Source organism: Cherax quadricarinatus, chromosome 46 (assembly GCF_038502225.1).
Source record: "Cherax quadricarinatus isolate ZL_2023a chromosome 46, ASM3850222v1, whole genome shotgun sequence".
Classification (NCBI taxonomy): domain Eukaryota; kingdom Metazoa; phylum Arthropoda; class Malacostraca; order Decapoda; family Parastacidae; genus Cherax; species Cherax quadricarinatus.
In genome coordinates, this window is record NC_091337.1 from 6,003,345 (window position 1) to 6,019,068 (window position 15,724).

The 15,724-nt window shown below is 38.7% G+C and overlaps 1 protein-coding gene across 16 annotated transcripts in view; it reads right to left on the reverse strand.

Moving 5' to 3' along the window:
* Positions 1 to 15,724, reverse strand: part of LOC128696741 (uncharacterized) — a 256,551-nt gene that overhangs the window by 12,917 nt on the left and 227,910 nt on the right. The window lies entirely within an intron of this gene.

Consider the following 15,724-nt stretch of genomic DNA (forward strand, 5'->3'; position numbering starts at 1 on the left):
TCTTACTCTTAATTCTTTCAATTATAACTCTACCATACACTTTACCAGGTACACTCAACAGACTTATCCCCCTATAATTTTTGCACTCTCTTTTATCCCCTTTGCCTTTATACAAAGGAACTATGCATGCTCTCTGCCAATCCCTAGGTACCTTACCCTCTTCCATACATTTATTAAATAATTGCACCAACCACTCCAAAACTATATCCCCACCTGCTTTTAACATTTCTATCTTTATCCCATCAATCCCGGCTGCCTTACCCCCTTTCATTTTACCTACTGCCTCACGAACTTCCCCCACACTCACAACTGGCTCTTCCTCACTCCTACAAGATGTTATTCCTCCTTGCCCTATACACGAAATCACAGCTTCCCTATCTTCATCAACATTTAACAATTCCTCAAAATATTCCTTCCATCTTCCCAATACCTCTAACTCTCCATTTAATAACTCTCCTCTCCTATTTTTAACTGACAAATCCATTTGTTCTCTAGGCTTTCTTAACTTGTTAATCTCACTCCAAAACTTTTTCTTATTTTCAACAAAATTTGTTGATAACATCTCACCCACTCTCTCATTTGCTCTCTTTTTACATTGCTTCACCACTCTCTTAACTTCTCTCTTTTTCTCCATATACTCTTCCCTCCTTGCATCACTTCTACTTTGTAAAAACTTCTCATATGCTAACTTTTTCTCCCTTACTACTCTCTTTACATCATCATTCCACCAATCGCTCCTCTTCCCTCCTGCACCCACTTTCCTGTAACCACAAACTTCTGCTGAACACTCTAACACTACATTTTTAAACCTACCCCATACCTCTTCGACCCCATTGCCTATGCTCTCATTAGCCCATCTATCCTCCAATAGCTGTTTATATCTTACCCTAACTGCCTCCTCTTTTAGTTTATAAACCTTCACCTCTCTCTTCCCTGATGCTTCTATTCTCCTTGTATCCCATCTACCTTTTACTCTCAGTATAGCTACAACTAGAAAGTGATCTGATATATCTGTGGCCCCTCTATAAACATGTACATCCTGAAGTCTACTCAACAGTCTTTTATCTACCAATACATAATCCAACAAACTACTGTCATTTCGCCCTACATCATATCGTGTATACTTATTTATCCTCTTTTTCTTAAAATATGTATTACCTATAACTAAACCCCTTTCTATACAAAGTTCAATCAAAGGGCTCCCATTATCATTTACACCTGGCACCCCAAACTTACCTACCACACCCTCTCTAAAAGTTTCTCCTACTTTAGCATTCAAGTCCCCTACCACAATTACTCTCTCACTTGGTTCAAAGGCTCCTATACATTCACTTAACATCTCCCAAAATCTCTCTCTCTCCTCTGCATTCCTCTCTTCTCCAGGTGCATACACGCTTATTATGACCCACTTCTCGCATCCAACCTTTACTTTAATCCACATAATTCTTGAATTTACACATTCATATTCTCTTTTCTCCTTCCATAACTGATCATGAAAATATTAAAAGGTAAGTAATGTGTACTGTTCATGCAATTTTTAGGCCTAGCTCTATTGCTCACTTAATATTTGACAGTGTAAACATGTTATCAGGCTTTTACATGCATTTGAAAGTGAAAATAAGGCTATGTTTCACTTAACAGCAATTTTTGCTTTGCAGCAGTAGCCCAGAATCTAACCTGCTGTATAAGTGGGGCCCCACCCATAGTATGGAAAGATAATCTTGAGGTTAACTGTGTAAGGGATGTGGAGGGATAGTGTTGCTGAAGTTGAATAAATGCTTTCTCCACACCTCACTCACTAGCACATCCAGCACAAATCAGCAGAAGTGGCACCTATCACAGAATGTAATTATGTCTAAAAATTTTAACCAATATCTACAAAACAAATGTGAGCTCTATACATGCATTTCTAGAATGATCATACATTAAGTGTGAATGCATCTGGTAAAAAACAAATTAAGAATGTATACATTTATAAGGATTCCCACTGTTGGAAGTGCAGATCATGTGTCCATAGCTAATTAACTGGTTAAAAAGTGCCAACGTAGTAAGTGTGAAATGTCATAAGTTGGAACACATAGTCGGGGCCCTACTGTTCTAGATTACATTATATATTTATATATATATATACAGTATATACATTATAAATTAAAACAAACATCAAGGAAAACTAACAGTAGCCACAAATTTTAAGACATGGCTGCTTTTGCTTTCCTTTCAATTTTGCTTAATAAAAAAGATATGCAACATCAACATTATGGCATCACACAACAGCATGCTATAAACTCAGAAAGACTGACAAAACACTACAGTATACCTTTCCATGCCAGTAGCAGAGAGAAGTTCATTCACATTGACTACAGTACAAGTACTTCATTTCTTTATTTAATGTTAGGAACTGTAGTCGTTTGCCACAAAAGTCACTTCAGTCAATGTAACTATGAGCAAAAGGGAATACACGAGGGAACAAACTTGCTGAATGACACACTTTCCACAATCACCCCTATAAGCCTACTGAGGTAGCGGTAGCTATAGCAGTGACATTCTTCTTACCCACACCCCCTCCCTCACTTGCCTACTTTATCCATTATTTCTCTCCACTCTTAACTACCCTCCACTTGCTTACTTGAACCTCCAACTCTTTCCTGTCATCCCACTCTCTTGCTTGCCCTCACTTGCCCTTACCCTCACTTTCCCACATTCTTAACATACTTTCTCACCCAATTGCTAGTGTTCCCACTTGCTTGCTTACCCACTCTTCCTCATAAATACAGTAGATCAATATCAAGTTTTGCCAGGCTATCTCTGGGAATCAGCTGTAAATTTAAATTCAGAATTTTCATTTTAATTTGGAAAATTATGAATTTCATGAATCATTTCAAATTTAAATACAGCGGAACCTCGGCTTATGAACGCTCCACCATACAAACTTTTCAGGATACGAACTGTTGTTCAGTCAATTTTTTTGCTTCTGGATACGAATGAAATTTCAGGATGCGTACTTTCCCCCTCAAGGGAGGTTCCTTAAATAAATAAATAAAATGCTTATTTCTTTGCAAAGGTTACAATGTGTTATCATAATATGATTGGAGCGAAGAAAGCCACTATCATGCTGAAGCATTTCGGGCAGACTTAACCTAATACTTATAGACTACTTAAGTCTAGACAGGTGAAAAGTATTGATTACCAATGTTTTGTTGATGGTGGCACCAGCTACTGGCAGCCTTTTGAAGTTTCTCCTTACTGTTGTTGCTATTATTATTATTATTACTTTTTTTTTTTTTCAACAAACCAGCCGTATCCCATCAAGGCAGGGTGGCTCAAAAAGAGAAACGAAAGTTTCTCTTTTTAAATTTAGTAATTTATACAGGAGAAGGGGTTATTAGCCCCTTGCTCCTGGCATTTTAGTTGCCTCTTACAACACGCATAGCTTACGGAGGAAGAACTCTGTTCCACTTTCCCATGGAGATAAGAAATAAACAGGAACAAGAACTAGTAAGAAAATAGAAGAAAACCCAGAGGGGCATGTATATACAGTGGTCCCCCGCTTTTCGTAGTTCCCGGCAATCGTAAAATTCGCCAATCATAGAGGTATTTTCATATAAACATGGACTCGCTTTTCATAGGTTGACTCGTGAGTCGTAGTTCGTCCGGGATGCGTACCCACGGCATGAGCCAGGGCGGCAGCCAGTCTGCCATTGTTTACCAGTGAGCGAAGGTCCCCTCACGTGCTCCAGCGAAATATTTCATAATATTCCATTTAGTTTAGTGCTTGCAAGTACGTACTAAATAAGCTACCATGGCTCCAAAGAAAGCTCCTAGTGCCAAGCCTGTGGTAAAGAAGGTGAGAAATACGATTGAATTTAAGAAAACCATCATTGAACAATATGAAAGTGGTACAAATGTGGCCGAACTGTCCAGGATTTATAAGAAACCCTACACAACCTTATGTTCCACAGTAGCCAAGAAAAATGAAATAAAGGATGCTGTTGTTGCAAAGGGAGTAACTATGCTGACAAAAATGAGATCACCAGTACTCGAAGAGGTTGAGAAGTTATTATTGGTGTGGATAAATGAGAAACAATTAGCAGGAGATACTCTTATGACTTCGTTTATTTGTGAAAAGGCTAGGCAGTTGCATGAAGATTTGGTAAAGAAATTGCCTGCAAATAGTGGTGAAGTGAGTGAATTTAAGGCCAGCAAAGGCTGGTTTGAGAGATTTAAGAACCGTACTGGCATACACAGTGTGGTAAGGCATGGCGAGGCCGCCAGTTCGGACCACAAGGCGGCTGAAAAATATGTGCATGAATTCCAGGAGTACATAGAGGCTGAAGGACTGAAACCTGAACAAGTGTTCAATTGTGATGAAACAGGCCTCTTTTGGAAGAAAATGCCAAAGAGGACCTTCATTACACAAGAGGAAAAGGCAATGCCAGGACACAAGCCTATGAAAGACAGGCTGACGCTAATGTTCTATGCTAATGCTAGTGGGGATTTCAAAGTGAAGCCATTACTAGTGTACCATTCTGAAAATCCCAGAGTGTTCAGGAAAAACAATGTTATGAAGAGTAAATTGTGTGTGTTCTGGAAATCTAATAGTAAGGCATGGGTCACGAGGGAAATTTTCGTCGAGTGGTTCAATGAAGTGTTTGGCCCAAGTGTGAAGGAGTATCTCCTGGAAAAGAAATTGGATCTCAAGTACCTGCTAGTAATGGACAATGCACCTGCTCATCCTCCAAACTTGGATGACCTAATTTTCGAGGAGTTTGGGTTCATCACAGTAAAGTTCTTGCCCCCGAATACCACTCCTCTCCTCCAACCCATGGACCAGCAGGTTATTGCAAACTTTAAAAAACTCTACACAAAAGCAATGTTTCACAGGTGCTTGATTGTGACCACAGACACTCACTTGACCCTAAGGGAATTTTGGAGAGAACACTTCAGCATCCTCCACTGCATAACACTTATAGATATGGCTTGGGAGGGAGTGACTACCAGGACTTTGAACTCTGCCTAGAGAAAATTGTGGCCAGATTGTGTCGACAAGAGGGATTTTGAAGAATTTGGGACTGACCCTAATGAGCCTATGTCTGTTGTAAAATCAATTGTGGCACTGGGGAGTTCCATGGGGTTGGATGTGAGTTTGGAGGATGTGGAAGAATTGGTGGAAGACCACAATGAAGAGCTTACCACTGAGGAGCTGCAAGAGCTTCAGCAGGAAGAGCAACACATCGCAGCTCAGAATCTTGCTGCAGAGGAGGAGGAAGAGAGATGGAAGAAGGTGCCTTCTTCAGAAATTAAAGAGATTTTTACTATGTGGGGTAAGATGGAAAGCTTTATGGAGAAACATCACCCTAACAAGGTTGTTGCAAGCCAGGTTGGCAACATGTGCAGTGACAAAGTCTTGGGCCATTTTAGGGAAGTGTTAAAGAGACGCCAGAAACAGAGCTCTCTCCACAGTTATTTTGTGAGACAGGACTCCAGTGACTCTCAAGGTGGTCCTAGTGGCATTAAGAAACAGAGAAGAGAAGCAACCCCAGAAAAGCAAATGGTACCTGAGGTGTTGATGGAAGGGGATTACCCTTCCAAACTATAAACAATCCACTCTCTCTCCTCCTCCAGTCTCCCACACACTAAGAAGAATCTCCAATAAAGGTAAGTGTTATGCTGTTAATGTTTCATTCATCATTTCCCATTGTATTGTTTATGTACTACATGCATATTTCATGTTAAAATTTTTTTTGTTTTAATACTTCTGGGTGTCAGGAACGGATTAATTGTATTTACATTATTTCTTATGGGGAAAATTGATTCGTAAATCGTAAATTTCGTTTATAGTAACGGCTCCAGGAACGGATTAATTACGAACAACGAGGGACCACTGTATATATATGCTTGTACATGTATGTGTAGGGTGACCTAAGTGTAAGAAGAAGTAGCAAGACGTACCTGAAACCTTGCATGTTTATGAGACAGAAAAATGGACACCACCAATCCTACCACCATGTAAAACAATTACAGGCTTTCGTTTTACACTCACTTGGCAGGACGGTAGTACCTCCCTGGGCAGTTGCTGTCTACCAACCTACTACTTAGATATTATTACTATTCTTTCTTTCTTTCTTTCAACACACTGGCTGTATCCCACCGAGGTGGGGTGGCCCAAAAGGAAAAACGAAAGTTTCTCCTTTTACATTTAGTAATATATACAGGAGAAGGGGTTACTAGCCCCTTGCTCCTGGCATTTTAGTCGCCTCTTACAACACGCATGGCTTACGGAGGAAGAATTCTGTTCCACTTCCCCATGGAGGTAAGAGGAAATAAACAAGAACAAGAACTAGAAAGAAAACAGAAGAAAACCCAAAGGGGTGTATATATATATGCTTGTACATGTATGTGTAGTGTGACCTAAGTGTAAGTAGAAGTAGCAAGACGTACCTGAAATCTTGCATGTCTATGAGACACCAGCAATATTACCATCGCATAAAACAATGACAGGCTTCAGTTTTACACTCACCTGGCAGGACGGTAGTACCTCCCTGGGCAGTTGCTCTCTACCAACCTACTACCTAGATATTATTACTATTATATTGTATTATTATTATTATTGTTATAATAATAATAATACTCCATGGGGAAGTGGAACAGAATTCTTCTCTGTAAGAGACGATTAAAATACCAGGAGCAAGGGGCTAGTAACCTCTTCTCCTGTATATACAGTGGATCCCCGGTTTACGATATTATCTCATTCCAGAAGTATGTTCAGGTGCCAGTACTGACCGAATTTGTTCCCATAAGGAATATTGTGAATTAGATTAGTCCATTTCAGACCCCCAAACATACACATACAAACGCACTTACATAAATACACTTACATAATTGGTCGCATTGGGAGCTGATCGTAAACCGGGGGTCCACTATATTACTAAATGTAAAAAGAGAGACTTTCGTTTTTCCTTTCGGGCCACCCTGCCTCGGTGGGATACGGCCGGTGTGTTGAAAGAAAGAAGAATATAATAATGTACTATAATAATATTATAGTAATAGACAGCTTCGAAAGGCCATCACTAGATGGCAACAAATACCCCAACAATGTGGAAGCAGTTATGGCCGCCTCCACTTGTCACATAATGACACATTTTATTCATTCTAGAGTACATATCAGGTTTCTATATGTTATTTATATTATTTATTATGTCATATTAGATCAAGTATGATAGATAAATAGGCTGTAGAGTTGATATTAACATTATATTGAAGTGTATTTTTCCTGCTTCTGAGAGCAGGAATTCCACCAGAACGGATTAATGGCTTTTCAACTAATTTAAATGAGGAAAATTGACTCGGCATATGAACGAGGTCATGAAACGGATTAAGTTTGTAAGTTAAGGTTCCACTATAGTAGATTTAAGAGAATTCATATTAGGGAATAACATATTTTTATACTTAGACAAATCACTGAACTTTACTTCAAATACGTAGTAGTAGAAGTAAGATATAAGAGAAAGTGTAAAAGAGATCCAATGCAAGGCAGGGGCACTACTGGCACAAGAAAAGAACACTGTCAACATCTGTAGTCTAAGATTATTCAATATGCCAAGCCAAGTGTAGAAGTTTTCAAGAGGAAACTATCACTACTTTCAAGTGCCAGATCATCCAGGGTGTAACGGCTATGTGGGCCAGCAGGCTGCAAACGGCAACGGACTGGATAAACAGGCAATCAACAGAAAAGCCTGGCCTTAGGCCAGGCTGCAATGATAGAAAAAGTTTCTTAAACAAGTCACAGCAATTTCAGGGATAGTAGTCCAGTACTGTAGTGAAAGAAAAAATTAAGTTTTATATTTCAAACTCTACCACATTGAACATGATCTCAGATTTTAAGACTTCTGAAATCAATGGGTTAATGTTAAAGTATTATAAAGGGATAAAATTTCAGGTATTATAGGTAGTAGGTTGGTAGACAGCAACCACCCAGGGAGGTGCTACCGTCCTGCCAAGTGAGTGTAAAACAAAAGCCTGTAATAATTGTTTTACATGATGGTAGGATTGCTGGTGTCTTTTGTCTGTCTCATAAATATGCAAGATTACAGGTATGTCTTGCTACTTCTACTTACACTTACGTCACACTACACATACATGTACATGTTTATTTATACACACTCATCTGAGTTTTCTTTGATTTTATCTTAATAGTTCTTGGTCTTATTAATTTTCCTTTTATATCCATGGGGAAGTGGAATAAGAATCTTTCCTCCGTAAGCCATGCGTGTTGTAAAAGTCAACTAAAATGCTGGGAACAATGGGCTAGTAACCCCTTTTCCTGTAAAGATTACTAAAAAGAATAAGAAGAAGAAAATTGTCAAAGTGGGAAGTCTGAATGTTCGTGGATGTTGTGCAAACGATAAGAAAGAGATGATTGTGGATGTTATGAATGAGAAGAAGCTGGATGTCCTGGCTTTAAGTGAAACAAAGCTGAAGGGGGTGGGAGAGTTTCAATGGAGAGGAATAAATGGGATTAGGTCAGGGGTTTCAAATAGAGTTAGAGCTAAAGAAGGAGTAGCAATAATGTTGAAGGATAAGCTAAGGCAGGAAAAGAGGGACTATAAATGTATTAATTCAAGGATTATGTGGAGTAAAATAAAGATTGGATGTGAAAAGTGGGTTATAATAAGCGTGTATGCACCTGGAGAAGAAAGAAGTGTAGAGGAGAGAGATTTTGGGAAATGTTGAGTGAATGCGTGGGGAGTTTTGAATCAAGTGTGAGAGTAATGGTGGTCGGGGATTTCAATGCTAAAGTGGGTAAAAATGTTATGGAGGGAGTAGTAGGTAAATTTGGGGTGCCAGGGGTAAATGTAAATGGGGAGCCTTTAATTGAGCTATGTGTAGAAAGAGATTTGGTAACAAGTAATACATATTTTATGAAAAAGAGGATAAATAAATATACAAGGTATGATGTAGCACATAATGAAAGTAGTTAATAGATTATGTATTGGTGGATAAAAGGTTGATGGGTAGGCTCCAGGATGTACATGTTTATAGAGGGGCAACTGATATATCGGATCATTATTTAGTTGTAACTACAGTTAGAGTAAGAGGTAGATGGGAAAAGAGGAAGGTGGCAACAACAAGTAAGAGGGAGGTGAAAGTGTATAAACTAAGGGAGGAGGAAGTTCAGGTGAGATATAAGCGACTATTGGCAGAAAGGTGTCTAGTGCAAAATGAGTAGTGGGGGGGTTGAAGAGGGTTGGAATAGTTTTAAAAATGCAGTATTAGAATGTGGGGCAGAAGTTTGTGGGTATAGGAGGGTGGGTTCAGGAGGAAAGAGGAGTGATTGGTGGAATGATGAAGTAAAGGGTGTGATAAAAGAGAAAAAGGTAGCTTATGAGAGGTTTTTACAAAGCAGAAGTGTTATAAGAAGAGCAGAGTATATGGAGAGTAAAAGAAAGGTGAAGAGAGTGGTGAGAGAGTGCAAAAGAAGAGCAGATGATAGAGTGGGAGAGGCACTGTCAAGAAATTTTAATGAAAATAAGAAAAAATTTTGGAGTGAGTTAAACAAGTTAAGAAAGCCAAGGGAAAGTATGGATTTGTCAGTTAAAAACAGAGTAGGGGAGTTAGCAGATGGGGACATGGAGGTATTAGGTAGATGGCGTGAATATTTTGAGGAACTTTTAAATGTGAAGGAAGAAAGAGAGGCGGTAATTTCAAGCACTGGTCAGGGAGGTATACCATCTTTTAGGAGTGAAGAAGAGCAGAATATAAGTGTGGGAGAGGTACGTAGAATGAAATGGGGTAAAGCAGCTGGAACTGATGGGATCATGACAGAAATGTTAAAAGCAGGGGGGATATAGTGTTGGAGTGGTTGGTACTTTTGTTTAATAAATGTATGAAAGAGGGGAAGGTACCTAGGGATTGGCGGAGAGCATGTATAGTCCCTTTATATAAAGGGAAAGGGGACAAAAGAGATTGTAAAAATTATAGAGGAATAAGTTTACTGAGAATACCAGGAAAAGTGTACGGTAGGGTTATAATTGAAAGAATTAAAGGTAAGACAGAATGTAGGATTGCGGATAAGCAAGGAGGTTTCAGAGTGGGTAGGGGATGTGTAGATCAAGTGTTTACATTGAAGAATATATGTGAACAGTATTTAGATATAGGTAGGGAAGTTTTTATTGCATTTATGGATTTAGAAAAGGCATATGATAGAGTGGATAGAGGAGCAATGTGGCAGATGTTGCAAGCATATGGAATAGGTGGTAAGTTATTAAATGCTGTAAAGGGTTTTTATGAGGATAGTGAGGATCAGGCTAGGGTGTGTAGAAGAGAGGGAGACTACTTCCTCGTAAAAGTAGGTCTTAGACAGGGATGTGTAATGTCACCATGGTTGTTTAATATATTTATAGATGGGGTTGTAAAGGAAGTAAATGCTAGGGTGTTCGGGAGAGGGGTGGGATTAAATTTTGGGGAATCAAATACAAAATGGGAATTGACACAGTTACTTTTTGCTGATGATACTGTGCTTATGGGAGATTCTAAAGAAAAATTGCAAAGGTTAGTGGATGAGTTTGGGAATGTGTGTAAAGGTAGAAAGTTGAAAGTGAACATAGAAAATAGTAAGGTGATGAGGGTATCAAATGATTTAGATAAAGAAAAATTGGATATCAAATTGGGGAGGAGGAGTATGGAAGAAGTGAATGTTTTCAGATACTTGGGAGTTGACATGTCAGCGGATGGATTTATGAAGGATGAGGTTAATCATAGAATTGATGAGGGAAAAAAGGTGAGTGGTGCGTTGAGGTATATGTGGAGTCAAAAAACGTTATCTATGAAGGCAAAGAAGGGAATGTATGAAAGTATAGTAGTACCAACACTCTTATATGGGTGTGAAGCTTGAGTGGTAAATGCAGCAGCGAGGAGATGGTTGGAGGCAGTGGAGATGTCCTGTTTAAGGGCAATGTGTGGTGTAAATATTATGCAGAAAATTCGGAGTGTGGAAATTAGGAAAAGGTGTGGAGTTAATAAAAGTATTAGTCAGAGGGCAGAAGAGGGGTTGTTGAGGTGGTTTGGTCATTTAGAGAGAATGGATCAAAGTATAATGACATGGAAAGCATATAAATCTATAGGGGAAGGAAGGCGGGGTAGGGGTCGTCCTCAAAAGGGTTGGAGAGAGGGGGTAAAGGTGGTGTTGAGGGCGAGGGGTTTGGATTTCCAGCAAGCGTGCGTGAACGTGTTAGATAGGAGTAAATAGAGACGAATGGTACTTAGGACCTGACGATCTGTTGGAGTGTGAGCAGGGTAATATTTAGTGAAGGGATTCAGGAAAACCGGTTATTTTCATATAGTCGGACTTGAGTCTTGGAAATGGGAAGTACAATGCCTGCACTTTAAAGGAGGGGTTTGGGATATTGGCAGTTTGGAGGGATATGTTGTGTATCTTTTTATGTATATGCTTCTAAACTGTTGTATCCTGAGCACATCTGCAAAAACAGTGATAATGTGTGAGTGTGGTGAAAGTGTTGAATGATGATGAAAATATTTTTATTTTGGGGATTTTCTTTCTTTTTTGGGTCACCCTGCCTCGTTGGGAGACGGCCGACTTGTTGAAAAAAAAAAAAAAAATTCAGTAGTAATTAGCCCTTCCCCATAACAAAACATATCCAAAATATATCCAACAGTATGTGTTATAAATAAGCACACATATAAGTATACCTTTAGCAGGCTTTCTGCTGACAGTTTTAAGAAGTGCCAGGTCAACTTTTGTATGCAAGATGGTGTCACTTGCTTATTGTACTGACAAAGACAAATGATTTACTAAACACAAAATTTCAATCTTGAATGACTGTCTAGGTAACTCAATGGACTTAACACTGATAAAGAACATGTGAAATCTTGTGGAGAGTAAACTTTGTTACATGGATGTGTCCACTATCCCCAAACATTCAAGGTGTGGGGAAGGTACTGACTTTTCTATCCCTTATCGATTCCTACAAGATACAAGGAGTGCAACAAGAGGAAGGGTAATCTGACAAAATATTAGGTAAGGTGATTAACCCACACCTATTTCAATATTTTATGTAAAAAATAATTTATGATAACCATTCTCATTATCTGTGTGATGAGTTTATGCACGTGCACAAATATGACACCTACTGTAAATATGGCATTTTTTTTTTTTAACACACTGGTTGTTTCCCACCTAGGTAGGGTGACCCAAAAGAAGAAATGTTTTCACCATTATTCATCTTATCACTGTCTTGCCAGAGGCATGCCAATATTACAGTTTGAATGATCCTCTAAAATGTAGAGTGCAGGAACTGTATTTTCCACCACCAGAACTCAAGTACTGCAAACCAGTTTCCCTGAATCCCTTCACAAAATGTTACGAAGCTCACACTCCAGCAACTCGTCAAGTTCTATCTAACACACACACACACACACACACACACACACACACACACACACACACACATACATACATTTGTCTCAAAGTAATACATAAGCTGTAAAGAATAATTCCACTAAGATTTTCCTCTCATGTATTTTCAGATAAATTTATCAGCATTCTTCATGGCATTTAAAGTGTAGACATTTGTGATTTAAATGTTAAAAATGAGAAAAACTTCCAAGCAAATTCAGTTCCTGAGATTCTGAACAGTTTGCAGCTGATGTACTGAATCTTATTTGATGATCGCAGGGCACATACATACACTTTTATAGAAAGACTAAATTTTATCAAGCAACTTTCAAGTTGTACACAGAACCTAGTATACAGTGCTTATCATTGAAGTATAATGGGTGGAAGGCACTGAACATAATTTCATGTCCAAAGTAATACGCTACCCTGGTACATCTGTCAATGAGACAAAAAATTAAACTGGCCTGGCAACTCTAAGTGGGATGTCTCAGGATTTCCCATGGCCACTGGCTGCATCTAAAGTGCTTTCTGGGCTTGTGAGGTGGAAGGTTTTGTGTCCGTTGTACCCCCATACTGTGTGGTCTTGAGGGCGAAGTTTGTCGGGTATTTTTGGCTATTGGTGAATTAATATTGGCAAAAGTTAGTCACTGACGAAAGAGATAATGGTAGAGACCATTGGATTAGATAAGGCAGGTCATCAAATGAAGGAAACAGCAAAAGCCAGTGATGTATTTGGGTGTCCAACAAGGACCTGGTTGCATCAATTCCTCATGGACAGTGTTCATGATACGCTCACATCACCCATGAAGCCTAGAAAAGCATTGCCACTAACATTAACTGTACTACCGTATCTAGAAATGGTCCATTATCAAGTTCCCAAATCTTTCACTCAGTGTGGTGCAAGGTTTTCATGGAAGACTGTGCTCCTTGCCACACCACAAAATCTGTTGTTCATTTGCTTCATGACTGTGAGCATCCTTCTTCAACAACTGGCTAAGAAACTTCCCAGATGAAACCCCCACTGAGGACCTCTGGACCAAGATAGAGAGATCTACTAAAGGAAGAATATCAGCGCATTTCCCCAGCACTAGGATGCCATCCACAAGTCCTAGAGGAATTCACTCCATGAAACCCTGAAGAATGTGTGTTAATCACATCCTGGATGGTTAAGAAAAGATTTCGTTCAGATTTTTAACCCCGCAGGGTTAGCCACCCAGGATAACCCAAGAAAGGCAGTGCATCATCAAGGACTGTCTTATTTCCATTGGGGTCCTCAATCTTGTCCCCCAGGATGTGACCCACACAGTCGACTAACACCCAGATACCTACTTGCTGCTAGGTGAACAGGACGACAGGTGTAAGGAAACGTGTCGAAATGTTTCTACCCCAACAGAAATTGAACCCGGGCCCTCAGTGTGTGAAGCGAGAGCTTTGCCAGCCAGGCCATGGGGTTAAAGGATGTCCTAAAGTCCAAGGACAACCTATTTTGTGGTCATGATTTTAGAGGGGATGGGGCGATGTACTTTAATGACAAGCACTGTATGTTATATCATAATATCATACCATATGATAACTGAAGTAAAATTTGTGCTACTGTACTTAGAGAAACTGCTTGGGCGATCCACATTAAGTCTACATCAAACAGGGTAAATAACATGTACAGAGCCACAAAATAGTGTACAACTTATAACAGCAAAATAAATCATATACAAGTTTTATTGAAAAATATTTGTGATATGGACAATGCATGAATATGAATCATTGAAAAAGTCTAAAAGAAATAAATTATCTATTAAACATGCAAAAAGAATGCAGTACAAAATGTGCAAGAAGTGAAAACAAATTATACACAAACTGTACGCTGTCACATGCCTAAACCCACAAACACAATATAAAAGAATTAACCATAATATCTTTCAGTGTTTTCACCAAACCTAAAAATGCATGTCTTCTCTATTAAGAATTCGAAAGTAAAAATGCAAAATAAAAAGTGTCAGGCAAACGGACACATGGGCAATTAATAAGACATTTTATGTGGCAACGTTTCTAGAAACATCATTACAAAATAAAAATTACCTGATTCCCACTTTGTGCTTTTATCATGCAAAACCACCTTTGTTTTCTGTTAATCCTTGGCTTAACTAAGTGGCTGAATTGAACTGTAAACAATTTTACACCATATTTTAAAAACATGTTTAAACAATGTTAATTTCTTACACAAAATGCTCATATTATATTTATGAGGAAGTGTTAAACCCACAGGGGGTTATACAGTTCCTGGGAAATGAGTAATGGCAGGTAATCAGGTTTAATCTAAGTGGAGGGTAGAACTAATTCAATGGATAAAGAGCACTCCACTGGCATCAAGGCACTTCCTTTAACCCTTTGACTGTCGCAGGCCCCTTCCTGAAACTGTCATTCTATGTCGATAAATTTTTGAAAAAAAAAAAAAAAAAATTATTTTTCTTATGAAATGATAGAGAATCTTTTCCCGGTGGTAATGACACCAAAAGTTCGAAATTTGGTCGAAAACTCAGGGAATTACGCTTCTGCGAAGTTAGCGGTCTCGGCAACATATGCGTATCGGTGATTTCGCCGACTTTGAGCCCTGTTTTCAGCCAATTCCTTTGTTCCAGTTGACCAAATTCATAGCTATTTCTTTAGAACTCCATTTTATCTATCAGCTGAGTACAAGAAACTGCCCATTTACCAATTTGAACTACCCAATATAGTGGTCAGAAATTGGCAATTTGGCCAATTTCACGCAAATTAAAAAAGATGCCAATTTCAAAAGAGGGTCCAGAATAAACAAGGTAGACATTCTTGGCACTAAAATAACATATCCTCTGTTCATTAGTCACATCTCTAGGCCCTTCTTACATTATTATTGCTTTCTATTTTGATTTTTTATTCATACAAAAAAGTACAAAATTTACTGGTATGCAGACTACTGCATTATTGTAAAAATGGTATAAATAATATCAGTGCACTAGTGAAAGAATATTAGACTCCCCAGTTGACGTGTATTGGACGTGTGGTGTGATTTGTTTACTCCTGAACACTGGTAAAAATCGAACATTTCCGCTACTTTGAGCTCAGTTTCAAGGTCGTTTTCATCGTCAAAGTAATGAAAATCATCTCTATTTCTGTAATATGTTTTCCATTTTATCACCTAAGACCATGAAAACGCGAATACAACGATAAATACTATACAAAAATGCACCTCAAAGTCGACGCTTTAATCCAAAAAAACGATCAATTTTTTTTTTCTCATTACGCACTGTGTGCTGCAGGATTTTTTTTATGTGGTGC